Source organism: Moschus berezovskii, chromosome 24 (assembly GCF_049115385.1).
Source record: "Moschus berezovskii isolate FMDL1 chromosome 24, NW_MosBer_1.0, whole genome shotgun sequence".
Classification (NCBI taxonomy): Eukaryota; Metazoa; Chordata; class Mammalia; order Artiodactyla; family Moschidae; genus Moschus; species Moschus berezovskii.
Window position 1 is genome coordinate 34,657,207 of NC_142483.1, and position 16,629 is coordinate 34,673,835.

Sequence of the window (16,629 nt, forward strand, 5' to 3'; positions counted from 1 at the left end):
CTGCCGTCTACTTCTCCTCCAGCCTTCAATCTTGCCCAGCATCAGGGTCTTTCCCAATGAGTCTGTTCTTTGCAACAGGTGACCAAAGTATTGGAGTTTCAGCTTCAGCATCAGTCCTTCCAACGAATATTCAGGACTGATTTCCTTTAGGACAGACAGGTTTGATCTCCTTGCAGTCCACAAGACTCTCAGGAGTCTTCTCCAACACCACAGATCAAAATCATGAATTCTTCAGTGCTCAGCTTTCTTTACGGTCCAGCTCTCACATCCATACATGACTACTAGTAAAACCATAGCTCTGACCAAACGGATCTTTGTTGGCAAAGTAATGTCTCTGCTTTTCAATATGCTGGCTAGGTTGTTCATAGCTTTTCTCCCAAGGAGCAAGTGTCTTTTAGTGTCGTGGCTGCAGTCACCATCTGCAGTGATTTTGGAGCCAAAAAAAAATAGTCTCTCATTGTTTCCATTGTTTCCCCATCTATTTGCCATGAAGTGATGGGACCAGATGCCATGATCTTAGTTTTCACAATGTTGAGATTTAAGCCAACTTTTTCACTCTTCTCTTTCACTTTCATCAAGAGGCTCTTTAGTTCTTCTTCACTTTCTGCCATAAGGGTGGTGACATCTGCATATCTGAAGTCATTGATATTTCTCCCGACAATTTTGATTCCAGCTTGTAATTTTTCCAGTCCATCATTTCACATGATGTACCCTGTATATAAGTTGAATAAGCAGGGTGACAATCTACAGCCTTGACATACTCCTTTCCTGATTTGGAACCAGTCTGTTGTTCCATGTCCAGCTCTAACTGTTGCTTCTTGACCTGCATACAGATTTCTCAGCAGGCAGATAGGGTGCTCTGGTATTCCCATCTCTTGAAGAATTTTCCACAGTTTGTTGTGATCCACACAGTCAAAGGCATTGGCGTAGTCAATAGAGCAGAAGTAGATGTTTTTCTGGAATGCTGTTACATTTTTGATGATCCAACGGATGTTGGCAATTTGATCTCTCATTCCTCTGCCTTTTCTAAGTCCAGCTTAAACATCTGGAAGTTCGTGGTTCATGTACTGTTAAAGCCTGACATGGAGAATTTTGAGCGTTACTTTTCTAGCTTGAGAGATGAGTGCAATTTTGCAGTAGTCTGAGCATTCTTTAGCATTGCCCTTCTTTGGGATTGGAATGAAAACTGACCTTTTCCAGTCCCATGGCCACTGCTGAGTTTTCCACATTTGCTGGCCTATTGAGCACAGCACTTTCACAGCATCATCTTTTAGGATTTGAAATAGCTCAATTGGAATTCCATCACCTCCACTAGCTTTGTTCGTAGTGATGCTTCCTAAGGCCCTTTGACTTCACATTCCAGGATGTCTGGCTCTAGGTGAGTGATCATACCAGCACGGTTATCTGGGTCATGAAGATCTTTTTTGTACAATTCTTCTGTGTATTCTTGCCACCTCTTCTTAATATCTTCTGCTTCTGTTAGGTCCATACCATTTCTGTCTTTTTGTGCCCATCTTTGCATGAAATGTTTCCTTGGTATCTCTAATTCTCTTGAAGGGATCTCTATTCTTTCCCATTCTATTGTTTTCCTCTATTTCTTTGCATTGATCACTGAGGAAGGCTTTCTTATCTCTACTTGCTATTCTTCAGAACTCTGCATTCACATGGGTATATCTTTCCTTTTCTCCTTTGCCTTTCACTTCTCTTCTTTTCTCAGCTATTTGTAAGGCCTCCTCAGACAGCCATTTTGCCTTTTTGTATTTCTTTTTCTTGAAGATGGTCTTGATCCCTGCCTCCTGTACAATGTCACACACCTCCTACTGTATTGCTGGGGCTTCTTCTTTGCTTTTGGATGTGGGGTATCTTTTTTTGGTGGGATTCAACATTCTCCTGTCAATGGTTGTTCAGCAGCAAGTTGTAATTTTGGAGTTCTTACAGAAGATGAGCACACAACCTTCTACTCTGCCATCTTGATAACGTTTTTTCTTTTCTTAAGAAACAGAAATTAATGGATATGCTATGGCGTTTATCTTTTCTGTCCCCAGCAGGATAAATTTGACTAGAATATTGGCAAGAAACTGTATCAGGTAGGTGCCAGATTGCATTCAGGCTTCATTTACTTCATACCTTCTATGAAGCAGCAGCAGACAAGGCATTGAGTTTAAAGTAGTGATCAAGGCTGGAATCATCTCCAGGTCTCAAAGAACTTACACTCCAGTGAAAAGGCAACGACATCGAAATTAATGCAATAGGAGTATAATCTGTGAGGACACATGGTGATTTTTACACATGATAGTGTTTATTCCACAGATCAGATCTTTGAGATAGTATAATCAGTCTCATCTGATAATGACAGAACAGAGTTCACAGAGTCCAAGGTCTGTTCAGAGAAGATAGATACAATCAGTAGCAGAGCTGGGATTCAAAACATAGGATTTTCTGATTCCCAAGACCTTCATTTTGTCAGTGGAAGATAGTCATTGGTTAAGAAGGGAAAGAACTGAGAGTCTAGAACTGACCTTGGGGAGATGCCAACAACTGATGGAAAGAAAAGCTGTTGGAAAACAACTAGGTAGAGACACTAGGCGGAGAAGGCAATGGCAAGCCACTCCAGTACTATTGCCTAGAAAATCCCATGGATGGAGGAGCCTGGTAGGCTGCAGTCCGTGGGGTCACTAAGGGTCGGACACGACTGAGCAACTTCACTTTCACTTTTCACTTTCACACATATTGGAGAAGGAAATTGCAGCCCACTCCAGTGTTCTTGCCTGGTGGGCTTCCGTCTGTGGGATCACACAGAGTCAGACACGACTGAAGTGACTTAGCAGCAGCAGCAGCAGAGACTTTAGGATGTCAAGGAAATACAGGACAAGATAATACAAGGTTGTGTAATATTTCGGAAAACCAAAGGATATAAGTAGACAATATCATCAGAGAAAAATTAAGGAAAACATATGGTAAAAAAAAAAAAGTCTATTATTTTTGCCAAGGTTCATATGAAGAAGGGTAGATTTCATTACGGTGTGCAGCCCCTTGCTTCTCCTACAATGCAGAGCTATGCAAAGGCAATGTGTTTTGAGAAAAGGGTGTGCAGGACAGACCCCTTTATTCAGTTTAAAATAATAAGATGTTGCAAGGATAATCACTAAAATGAACAGAAATTTCTAAATATTCAAACAATGAGCTTCTTGATAAGTATTTGAAAGAGGAAAGAAAAAGCCAGTTGAGATGAAGCTATTAAACAATGCCACTTGGCAACACAACTCCAAGGGCTCCATTCATTTTCAGTTTCAAGCTGTGCTTCAGGGCATGCCTTGTTTGTAGTTCACAATATGAATGGTGCCCTCTAGAGTTGTGCAATGAGGCCTCCTGTAAATATGCTGCTTTGAGAGCAATGTCCAAAAAAGTTGGCCTAACCATGTTGTTTAGAAGTGTCACTTTGCATCCTTGCATACTTGTTCTCATTATCTGGGCCTCTGTGTATATAAAATTGAGAGATTGAAGCAGGTGAATTTTGTGATAATCTCTAGGAGTGTTGACTCATATTTATGTTTATACACTTCTTTCCACTAACACAACCTCATTCAATATTAATAAGATATTTAGAAAGTGCTATATTAATTGTATTGTCATCACAATCTTTTATGCAAATAAAGAAACTAAAGTTCAGCAAATTTAACCTATTTGTCTCTGATTTGTCTAGTGACCACTGGTGGCCAAATTCCCAACATCACACCCTATGCAGAAGGGAATAATATCCAGAAAACAGGACTGATGGAGTGTTCACATTTCTTTCCATAATGTTTGCAGGTAGAGTCGAACAATGTTCCTGTTTACCAATTCAGAGAAGCAATTACTGATATCCAGTCCTTAATCGTGGAGGAATTTTTAAAGACCCATGAGTTATTGCTATCTATTAATGTTTTCAAGGAAATTTATAATTGGATTTCTGGTAGCTCTACACCCATTAAGACTTTATGGTAATTGCATAAACAACAAATACATGAGGCTAGTGTCAAACCTTAGTAAAAATAACGTAGTGATTTAAATAGAAAAAACAGATCTTAAAGTATAGTTTTCACTTTTCGCTAAATTAAGTCCACCTTGCCTCTTGATAGCTCAACAAATGAATGATAAGATTTTGAAGCCACATGAAACAGAGGCCCAAGTATTTGCAAAGGTAGGCAGTCTTATTTAGTTGAAAGAGCATAAGCACTTACAGTCCCCCTGTGTACTCCGTCACTTCAATAGTGTCCAACTCTTTGTGACCCTATGGACTATAGCCCCCTGGGCTCCTTTTTGTCCATGGGATTCTCCAAGCAAGAATACTGGAGTGGATTGCCATGCCCTCCTCCAGGGGATCTTCCAGATCCAGGGATCCAACTCGTGACTCTTGAATCTCCTGCATTGCAGGCAGATTCTTTACCCACTCTACCACCTGGGAAGGTCCACTATCCCCATACCTTAATTTAAATTGCTATGCACTCTTGCCTGGAAAATCCAATGGACGGAGGAGCCTGGTAGGCTGCAGTCCATGGGGTCGCAAAGAGTCAGACACGACTGAGCGACTTCACTTTCACTTTTCACTTTCACGCATTGGAGAAGGAAATGGCAACCCACTCCAGTGTTCTTGCCTGGAGAATCCCAGGGATGGGGGAGCCTGGTGGGCTGCCGTCTTGGGGTCACACAGAGTCGGACACGACTGAAGTGACTTGGAAGTGGCAGCAGCAGCAGCATGCACATTTTAACATCTGTGGGTTTTTGAACAAGTGATTAACCCCTATGTGTCTAAGTTTCTTCAGCCCTGAATTGGAGATTCTACCCATCTCATGCAACTATAGTGATGATTAAGTGGGAGAAATGTGTGAAGTGTTGATGGGGTATGGCAAGTGGTGGTCTCTGAATTAAGAGTGGTCATTTTTATTAATACTTAAAGTTCTGCATGGAGATCTCTTAACTGCATGTTCATCTATTATACTTCAAGTGATGGTTAATTTAAAGCATTTCAGTTTGACATTTATTACAAATAGGCATGTTTCCCATGTGACCATGTATAATGCTGATGATGAAGGATTACATGTTGCAGATTATTCTTGTAAAAATATGCGACAGCTAATTTAAATTCATACTATTGATTAGGGATATGGAGACAAGGTTTATTAAAACTAGGCAATTGATTGGATTATATCAATTTGCGTTTAGGGACCTGTGGTCAATAAATTAGATCTACTGTTTCTTCTCTTCCATTGTAAGATATATGGTTTTTGATCAATAATTCTGAAGCAGCTTTCTTTTAACTCACAGACACTCAGCATAAACTGAACTGAATGACATGGATGTTAATAAAGCTTTCCTGGCTTTCCAAGCTGTGGTTTTATACATAAATGAATGGACATAAACATCATCTCATTTGTCAGATAAAATTCAATCATGAAGTATATTATGGTTATTGATATTCTTTTGAGTGGGAAAGAGCTGGGCTTAAATCCGAGCTTTGCTATTTATCGGTTGTGTGTCACCACACAAGTTACTTGGTCTCTCCATAGTCTGCGCATCTGTGTAACAGTCACTAATAATACCTAACTCATAATTTGTGTAGAGGGTTAAATGGAATAAATACTATTTTCATTGCAAAAAATAATATATTATCTGGCATGTAGTAACACCTCTGTCATTGTTACTTTTGTTAGGGTTATTATTATTTATATCATTCCATGATTTTGAAATACTTAGCAAATGTCTTCAGAAAAGTTCTTTGAAAAGTCTTTCAGTTAAGAATTTTTATATTGTAGATTAATGAACTTTTATGTTTGATGATATTTTTAGAGAACATTAAAGCCGTCGTTTTGTTTCTTCTTTTTAGGTTAGAACATCACAAGACAGAACACATGAAATAATCAAAGCCAAAGTAGTGCCATAAATTCAGAAAAATTTTCACATTCTTTAAAAACATTTTATTGAAATAATATATGTGTAGTACACTGTTATGAAGACCCTAGTAAAGCCATCACACAGGAAACAAAAGGCTGTCAACGCTTTGCAAACCATTACTTCCCCCTTGGTAGTTAGAGAAAAGCTAGAAGCTGCTAAGAGCAGAAAGTCAAGGCATTCAGTGTTTCTGACACAACTCAGGTTGGCAGCTTCTGGGTCTCAAAATACTTCTCATTTCCTTGGCAGTGATGGGAATATTATGGGGCAAGAGCGAACTGAAATTGTGAAATGATATTTTCATACAAATATAAGGAATTTGCTGAGGGCAAGTAAGGAAAAAGCGAATTCCAATTGTGCAAATCCTCTGGTCACCCAGCCTTAACAAATAGGAGCAAGTGAAAGCAGAGGAAGTCATTTCCTTAGCACAAGGGTAATTGCACTGAAAGGGAACTTGTGTTTTCAGTAGCTCATGCCCAGTGGTTCTGATGGTAAATAGAATCAATAATACTAGCAACATAGTAAGTGCTAAATGAGTATTTAATGAATTGAAAACAGACTAGAAAGCCAGCTATCAAGAGGTATTCCAGAACCAGAGAGGGAAAGAGAAAATCAGATCACCAATGAAGCACAAGTTGCAATTATATCTTTTTAGTTGACTTGGCATCCAATTTATTTTTTAAATTACAATGCAGTTTATTTCCACAGTGTAAAATTGGGAAATGTAGAAAAGAAAAAGGTAAGAATTTAAAAGATAGTAATATGTGATTTTTCACCTTAAAATGATTTAAAATATAGTAGTACATACTTTTTCACCTGGTTCAGCATCTTTCTAACCTTGTAACCTCAAGTGACTTAATTAAACCTTCTTAAGCCTCAGTTTACTCATGTATACAGTCATAATGCTGTTTTGAAGGGGCTTCCCTGATAGCTCAGTTGGTACAGAATCTGCCTGCAATGCAGGAAACCCTGGTTCAATTCCTGAGTTGAAAAGATCCCCTGGAAAAGGGATAGACTACCTACTCCAGTATTGTTGGGGTTCTCATGTGGTTCAGCAGGGATGATTAAGATAAGACATAGGTTTAGTACAGCACCTAGAACATAACAATTAAATGTCAAACAGGCAGAAGAGTAAAATATTATATTTTACAAAAGAATATCTCTGGTATTTTTTTTCATTGTATGGGTGATAGCACATTTCAGAACTCATATGTTTATATCCTGCTTTTCTCATTTTTATTATAATCCTGCTTTTCTCATTTTTATTATAAGCAATTGCAAACATCAGGAAAACCTCCTCACAAATAACATATTGAAGGGTCACAGAAAATCCTATCACAAGAATTTAATTTTCTTGAATTATCTCCTATTTATGGAAATGTAGTTGTTCCCTCTCATTCCCTTGTAACCAAGTTTCCATGAAGGTTTATTCGTCAGTCTTCCACTAATGATTCTTCTAATACCCCGAACCTCATCCTGCCATTTCCTCTGCTCTACTCATCTCCATCATTCCATTTTAGCCACACGCCTTAGTTATATACCTTAAAACACTTTCAGTTCAGTTCAGTTCAGTCGCTCAGTCGTGTCCAACTCTTTGTGACCCCATGGACTGCAGCACGCCAGGTCTCCTGTCCATCACTAACTCCCAGAGTTTACTCAAACCCATGTCCATTGAGTCGGTGATGCCATCCAACCGTCTCATCCTCTGTCATCCCCTTCTCCTCCTGCCTTCAATCTTTCCCAGCATCAGGGTCTTTTCCAATGAGTCAGCTCTTTGCATCAGGTGGCCAAAGTATTGGAGTTTCAGCTTCAACATCAGTTCTTCCAATGAACATTCAGGACTGATTTCCTTTGGGGTGGAGAGGGCCGTGGTTGATTCAATTTTTAGTCCTGCCGATGTCTTTTGACATCACTTGGCCTCAATTTTTCCCCTGTAACCTAAAGGACCAAGTGACCTCTGGGTTACTCCCAAGCCTAACATTCTCCTATTTTCTGTTTTGAAATTTTTCTATAAAGAAATAAAAAGATCAATAGCTTTCAAGTCACCAAACCCACTCAGTACTGTCTTAATATATGTGACTAGATGCCAGTGTTTTTACTACACAGCCATAAGACTGTCACTCATTCCCTTACTCCATCAATGTGCCCTTTTGAATCATTGGATCCCTCGCCCCCAACACACACATATTTGCCATTCTGAAACTCTAAGGCTGACAGCCATCTAGATGTCCAACCCAGTGAATCATAGCCTACAGCTTAGCATAATCTGGTCTCTATTTTGTGTCTAACCTCTCAAGCTGTTTATCTCCAGTCAGCTATGCTCTGGTCATATTAGTGTGGGTTTTGGTTTGCTTGGTTTTTGTTTGCTTGTTTGCATTTTGTTATGAACTCTTTTCTTGTCTCGAGACCTCGCCATATCTCTTCTATGTCTACTGTTCTCCCCAAAACTTTGCATGACTACCTCTATGTTCTTTCTTTGATGTCCATTAAAGGACCGTTTCCTTAAAAAATCTTGCCCATAGCATCTCACTTTCCCTCTCCCCATTTTATAACTTAGCCCCTAACTGGATCAGTGATTTCCTAACAATGATCACAGTTTGAGTTTATATTCATCCTTTCACTCATTCATTGATGTATATGTTTTTTGTGTGTTTGTCTCTCCCACTAGAATGCAAGTTTCATGAGGACAGGATCTATAGCTGTCTTTTTCTTCTTTTTATCAAGATATAATTGACACACAACGTATTAATTCAGGTATACAACATGATTCAATATCTGTATGTATTGTGAAATGATCATCTCATGAAGTCTAGTTAACATCGGTCACCGTACACAGTTACAATTTTTTCTTGTGATTTTAAGAACTTTTAAGATCTACTCTCTTAGTAACTTTAGAATATACAATACAGTATTATTAACTATAGTTACTATACTATACATCCTCATGACTTATTTTATAACTGAAAGTTTATGCACTGGTATATTACCAGCTTCTACTTTGCCATATGCCCAATGTATGTTTTTGCCCTCAAATATTTTTCTAAGTAAATGAAGAAATATCAGTTGGCCAGATTTCTACGGAAATTCTTTGAACACATTAGTAAAGAAGGAAACAAACAAAAATCCTTATCTCAGCTTTGTTCAAATATGAATGAAAGAGGAAACGGCAGGCGTGTTTAATATGCACTAGCTAGCTTTCTTCCTGCACAACCCTCACATCATTTGAATGGCCAGAACACCTAGTAAATCAGCCTTCAGCCTGATAGAGGATGAACTGTAGAGAATGGATTTCAACAGAGATGAAGTGAGGACGATCATAGCAATCTTCAGAGTACTGAGGTGATTTATACGTACAGACATCTGGATTACCTGCCTCTGAATTTCATCTAGCCTCCTTATAATATTGCTGCCTCAGAAAGATACCATAGCTCTGGATGCACTGTCAGTATTGAATTTCACTCAGAAATGTAGCTGTGAAAAATGCACACATCTTCAACATTAATGATTCAAGTGGCTATAGCAAGAGAATAGCCTTTTGCATGGAGTCCTGCTTTTCCTGAATAAGGCACACATTCTTTATGTTTATATTTGGGCTCTCTATTTTTCCCCCCCCAAAAATTTAGGTTTATCTTATCACTTCCAAAAATTTTCTTTCTAGAGGTTATAATGTCTTGGTTTTGATTTGTTTCATCCAATTATTAATAGTAACTTAAAAGGGGCAAAAAATCAATATTGAATGTTGGCCTTTGTCAAACGACCATATATTTTCCACCTAATTAACATTAGACCTCAGAGACTATAATGGACTCTAGTTCCTGGAGTTAACCATTGGCCAAGGAAGCATTTGTTCTGAGATCAAAAAATTTCATTCATGCTGCAAATCACTTTGCTTCCAGTCACCGTGCAAAAGGCTGTGTATGTTTATCAAGGATTTTTGGATGGCTCCTTCTATCTGTTTTTGTGCCAGGATCTTTGAAGAGAGCATTGTGCTTGTGCAGTGAATTCCAGTTCATGACAGAAGAACATTTCTTCTCAAAACAGCCTCTTTAGAACCAAGTCTTCCATGTCGTATTCCCGTCCTGGGTATTTGGTTGAACTTTGCTGTGTATTTGTATGTGGGTGTGGGTATGGGTGTGTTGATCCTATAGTTTTATGTCTTAGCCCCATGGGTAACCTGTTTCACTGCTCATGGTAAAATGTGCAGAGGCTCTTCTGCTTTCAAAGTTTCCATATCTTTCTCAAACAGATTTTCCTCCTGTTCCCCTTCCCTGTTCTTTTCATCCAGGGAGCCTCAAGTTGGACACACATTAAAATCAAGATTCAGAGAAGCAGCCATTTCCACCACCTTTGTAAACACATGCTATTTCCATTTTCAAAAGGAAACTCAGAGAGCATTTTCCACTGGACCATCCGGAAGGAGCCAGTCTGGCTTCTTCGGGCTCAGGTTTTACCAGTTGCTACCAATAAGGAATCATTTTGTGGTGTCTCCAGAATTGAAACCCTCTGCTCCTTTGAATCCGGTTTTTAAATGTCCTTTTGCAAAGCCTGCCAAGAAGGAACTTGTGTTTAGAGAGCCAGGATTTCATTTGCAATTGAAAGGGACAACCATATCTTTGTGGTTTTTAAAGGGACGGGAAAGAGCAAAAGGAAAGGGAAAGGAAAGGGCAAAAGTTGGAAAAGGAGGAAACTCACGGGAGAGTCCCTTTAGCTTTGTGTAGATTTTATGGACAGCAATATTTTTGGATTGTTATTGTCTCTTAAATACTCTGCTTAGTGCCTGTCATGGACCGCTTGGCTTCTGACTGTGGGTGGCTGGAAGTCAAAGTTATAAACCAGGTCACTTAAACCCAAGATTTAGCCAGTGGCTCTTTTACATTTGTAAGCAAGAATATCTCTAGCCTCCCCACAGAGCAAGTGTGAGGACTGACCTTTCATGGATCACAGGAAGGAAGTCCCGCTTCTCAAAAGAGAAGTCAGACTAGTTTTGACATAAAAAGACTTTGCCAACAGAGCTCTGGACAGAGACAGGATTACTCAACACCGGAGAAAGCAGAGTGCATGCCAATGGTAGGAATAGGAGGAACTTGAAGGTAGGAAAAGGGATATGTGGGAGTGGGGGCAGGGGGGGTGGGGTGGTGGAGGTCCCTGAGAGGTGGGAAGAGGAATGTGAGAAGCTAGAGTAAGGAAATCAAATGGATCACACTTTTATCAGGACAAATAACGTGCTGTATAAATGTGTGGCTGGGAAGGGTGTAACTTTTCCAACTTTCTAGGGTTTTATATTTTTAAGGCTATAACCATCATAAAAGGACATGACAGGAAGGAGGAAAATAAGATATATACAGGAGGTACTCACAGGGAGGTACATTTTTTGAAATTAATTTTTATTAAAATATAGCTATTTTGCTATGTTTTGGTAGTTTCTACCGTACAGCAAAGTGACTCAGCTCTACATATACATATATTTCCTCTTTTATAAGTAATGTATGTCTATCACTAAGCTGTGTCTGACTCTTTGTGACCCCCACAGACTGTGTGCTGCTAGGCTTCTCTGTCCATGAAATTCTCCAGGCAAGAATACTGGAGTGGTTTGCCATTACTTCCTCCAGGAGATCTTCCCAACCCAGGGATCAAGCCCAGATCTCCTGCATGGCAGGTGGATTCTTTACAGTCTGAGCCACCAGGCAAGCCCCCTTTTGGTAATAAGAACCTACTGTATAGAACAGAGAACTCTACTCTGTGCTCTATAGTGACCTAAAAGGAGGCATGTTTTTGAAAAGCAGTTTATCACTAAAGGGAGAAGTACATAAAGTTTGGTCTTCCCCTAATTACCCTGTCCTTAGAACCGGGTTGAGGCTTCCCTGATTGCCCAATTGGTAAAGAATCCACCGGCAGTGCAAAAGACCCCAGTTCGATTCCTGGGTCAGGAAGATCCACTGAAGAAGGGATAGGCTACCGACACCAGTATTCTTGGGCTTCCCTTGTGACTCAGCTGGTAAAGAATCTGCCTGCAATACAGGAGACCTGGGTTTGATCCCTGGGTTGGGAAGATCCCCTGGAGAAGGGAAAGGCTTCCTGCTCCATTCTGGCTTGAGAATTCCACTGACTGTATAGTCCATGGGGTCGCAGAGTCAGACACCACTGAGCGACTTGCACTTTCATTTTCAGTTTCACTTTCAGTTCAGTTCAGTCGCTCAGTCGTGTCCGACTCTTTGCGACCCCCATGAATCACAGCACGCCAGGCCTCCCTGTCCATCACCAACTCCCGGAGTTCACTCAGACTCATGTCCATTGAGTCGGTGATGCCATCCAACCATCTCATTCTCTGTCGTCCCCTTCTCCTCCCGCCCCCAATCCGTCCCAGCATCAGAGTCTTTTCCAGTGAGTCAACTCGTCGCATGAGGTGGCCAAAGTATTGCAGTTTCAGCTTTAGCATCAGTCCTTCCAATGAACACCCAGGATTGATCTCCTTTAGAATGGACTGGTTGGATCTCCTTGCAGTCCAAGGGACTCTCAAGTGTATTCTCCAACACCACAGTTCAAAAGCATCAATTCTTCGGCGCTCAGCTTTCTTCACAGTTCAACTCTCACATCCATACATGACCACGGGAAAAACCATAGCCTTGACTAGAAAGACCTTTGTTGGCAAAGTAATGTCTCTGCTTTTTAATATACTATCTAGGTTGGTCATAACTTTCCTTCCAAGGAGTAAGCATCTTTTAATTTCCTGGCTGCAATCAGCATCTGCAGTGATTTTGGAGCCCCCCAAAATAAAGTCTGATACAGTTTCCACTGTTTCTCCATCCATTTCCCATGAAATGATGGGACCAGATGCCATGATCTTTGTTTTCTGAATGTTGAGCTTCAAGCCAACCTCTTCACTCTCCTCTTTCACTTTCAGCAAGAGGCTTTTTAGTTCCTCTTCACTTTCTGCCATAAGGGTGGTGTCATCTGCATATCTGAGGTTATTGATATTTCTCCCGGCAATCTTGATTCCAGCTTGTGCTTCTTCCAGCCCAGCATTCCTCATGATGTACTCTGCATATAAGTTAAATAAGCAGGGTGACAATATACAACCTTGACGTACTCCTTTTCCTATTTGGAACCAGTCTGTTGTTCCATGTACAGTTCTAACTGTTGCTTCCTGACCTGCATACAGGTTTCTCAAGAGGCAGGTCAGGTGGTCTGGTATTCCCATCTCTTTCAGAATTTTTAACAGTTTATTGTGATCCACATAGACAAAGGCTTTGCCATAGTCAATGAAGCAGAAATAGATGTTTTTCTGGAACTCTCTTGCTTTCTCCATGATCCAGCAGATGTTGGCAATTTGACCTCTGGTGCCTCTGCCTTTTCTAAAACCTGCTTGAACATCTGGAAGTTGTTCACATATTGCTGAGGCCTGGTTTGGGGAATTTTGATCATGACTTTACTAGCATGTGAGATGAGTGCAATTGTGTGGTAGTTTGAGCATTCTTTGGCATTGCCTTTCTTTGGGATTGGAATAAAGACTGACCTTTTCCAGTCCTGTGGCCACTGCTGAGTTTTCCAAATTTGCTGGCACATTGAGTGCAGCACTTTCACAGCATCATCTTTCAAGATTTGAAATAGCTCAACTGAAATTCCATCACCTCCACTAGCTTTGTTCGTAGTGATGCTCTCTAAGGCCCACTTGACTTCAAATTCCAAGATGTCTGGCTCCAGGTGAGTGATAACGCCATCGTGATTATCTTGGTCGTGAAGATCTTTTTTGTACAGTTAACCGGTTATCAAACAGGGTGGTTGTTCAGGTAATGAGCATTTCATGTGAAGAGCACTGATGGAAGGAGGAGGGTGGAGACTTGAGGAAGGTGACTGCCATTCCTCAACTAGCTATAAGGCTTGGGCCCAGATCCTTCAACCTCTGGCCCTCAAGATCTTTGCCTCCAGAGAAATGTGTTTTGGTGAAAAGAAAGCTTTGTGCTTCTTCCCAACTATAAGTCAGACCAATTAGATTAATATTCTGACTCAACAGCTGTGTGATTGTGGGTGGATATTTCAGCTCTCTGAGCTAATTTTCCCATATTTGCAAAAGATAATAAGACCTGCTTTACTGGAATGGGTGAAAGTGAAAAAGTGTTAGTCACTCAGTTGTGTCCAACTCTTTAGGACCCAGCCAGGCTCCTCTGTTCATGGCATTTCCCAGGCAAGAACACTGGAGTGGGTTGCCATTTCCTTCTCCATGGTATCTCCCTGACCCAAGGGTCGAACCCAGGTCTCCTGCATCATAGGCAGATTCTTTACCATCTGAGCCACTAGGGAAACCTGGGTCTGATTAAGAAAGAAGCTATATAGTGTCTGGCATGAAGTAAGTGCTAAGTAAGTGATAGTTGTTTTCTGTCCAGTGAGGGTCCAAATGACTTTTGTTCTTTTTAGCCCCTAGAACTTTCTCATTCCATGGATCACTGTTAATGATTTAAAATTTTTTAATATGGGCATATTCACTACAATAACATGGCGCATATTTATTTCTTGATATCTTTACTAAGACTGTTTTTCTTTTGCTGATTTCACCAATTTATTTCAAAAAGAAAGAAATGATAGAATCACTAAGCCACATTAAAACAGTTCTCCACAAGAGAAATTGTTTCCATAATGGGGACTTTTCAGAATATTTTCACTATGTTTTTGCACCTTTGCAAATGATCCGAGATAAAGTGCCTTCTATCTCTCCTGGGATGTGATTTTACAATCCAATTATTTTACTGACAGGAAGCATCTTCTTCATTTCTAGTCAAAATTTACCTTAATTTCCACTTGTGCCATGCTAAGTAATTCACTCTTCTCTTTGATCTGCTGGATATGCATATACCAAACCTGTTTTTCAAATTTTTCTCTCTCTCTTTCTCTTGGTTTCTGTGTATATGAGATGAATGGCCTTTAATCAATAGCTTCCATACCAAAAATACATATATGCTTTTGCTTTCAGCATTCACTGTGCTCCTTTGCTGCTGAGAATGTGTGAGGAAAGTAGATGCAGCTAATACAGTTCTCATTAAACTGAAATACTTGAATTTTAAGCTTTATGGGAACATGAAAAAAGCAAAGATATGAGGAAATAATTTAAAAGCAAAATGTTCACCCAGGTATTAGTAAAACCACAGTACATTGCATAGCCCTAGGTGGCTTAAGTGTCACCCGCATCACCTATTTCCACATTTATAAAAGATACTCTAAGACTGTGCAATATCTGGACAATATCTGGGTGGATTTCTGTAGTATATCAGAACACCTGGAATGTAGCCTTGGCTGTGCTTTTTGTAGAAAGGAATTCCTTTACGAGATGATGTGGAAAGCACAGGGAAAAGACACAGACACCCACAGAATGCCCTAGGTTCTATGCTAGAACCAGCATTCGGCTTAGAACAGGTGTGATTCCCCTGCATTCCCTGAAATAAGATATTTAGTTATGGCTTGGGAGAGGAGTGTGGACACAGGAAACCACAATGTATATCTGGGGGAAGGATTGTTTTTGTTCAGTTGCTCAGTCAAGTACAACTCTTTGTGACCTCATGGACTGCACCACACCAGACTTCCTTGTCCTTCACTATCTCCCAGAGTTTGCTAAAACTCATGTCCATTGAATCGATGGTGCCATCCGGTCACATCATCCCTGTCACTCGCTTCTGCCCTCAACCTTTCCCAGCATGGGAGTCTGTTGCAATGAGTCAGCTCTTCGCATCAGGTGTCCAAAGGATTGGAAATTCAGCTTCAGCATCAGTCTTTGCAATGAATATTCAGGGTTGATTTCCTTTAGGATTGACTGGTTTGATCTCCTTGCTGTCCACAGGACTCTCAAGAGTCTTCTCCAGTATCATAGTTCAAAAGTAGCCGCTCTTCAGTGCTCAGCCTTCTTTATGGTCCAGCTCTCACATCCATACATGACTACTGAAAAAACCATAGCTTTGACTATTTAGACTTTTGGTGGCAAAGTGATCTCTCTGCTTTTTAATATGCTGTCTAGGTTGGTCATAGCTTTTCTTTCAAGGAGCAAACATCTTTTAATTTCATGGCAGCAGTCACTGTCCACAGTGATTTTGGAGCCCAAGAAAATAAACTCTGACACTGTTTCCATTGTTTCCCCATCTATGTGCTATGGAGTGATGGGACCAGATGCCATGATCTTAGTTTTTTGAATGTTGAGTTTTAAGCCAGCTTTTTCACTCTCTTCTTTCACTTTAATCAAGAGGCTCTTCACTTTCTGCCATTAGTTGGGAGAGCTACGGGTGGGTTTGTTTAACTTTATTGGGGGGAAGGCTTTTTCTCTTCTAATCGAAAGATTAGGGATTATTTGCTGCTGCATCACCACTACCTTTTCCTATGTCCTCTGTGTGTGTGTGTGTGTATATATATATACATATATACACACTGATTGATACTGGCCATTTTCTGTATGCTTTCTAAATTTAGTGAGCCCATGGTTCTACATCATTATACATCGCTTACTGTTGAACTGTAGCTTTCACTTCACATGCTCAGCCAGTAAAACAGAAAGTACATCAAACCCTTGTTGTCTTTGTGAAAAGATCAGAAATTATCCTTGTCCATGAAAAACTAGATCTACTACTGTGTAACAACTCTACATATCTGAAATATTATATTGTGCTATTTTTGTCTGTTTCCCTGAAAGAAGGAAAGAAACAAAGTCTTATGTTCATTTCAGTC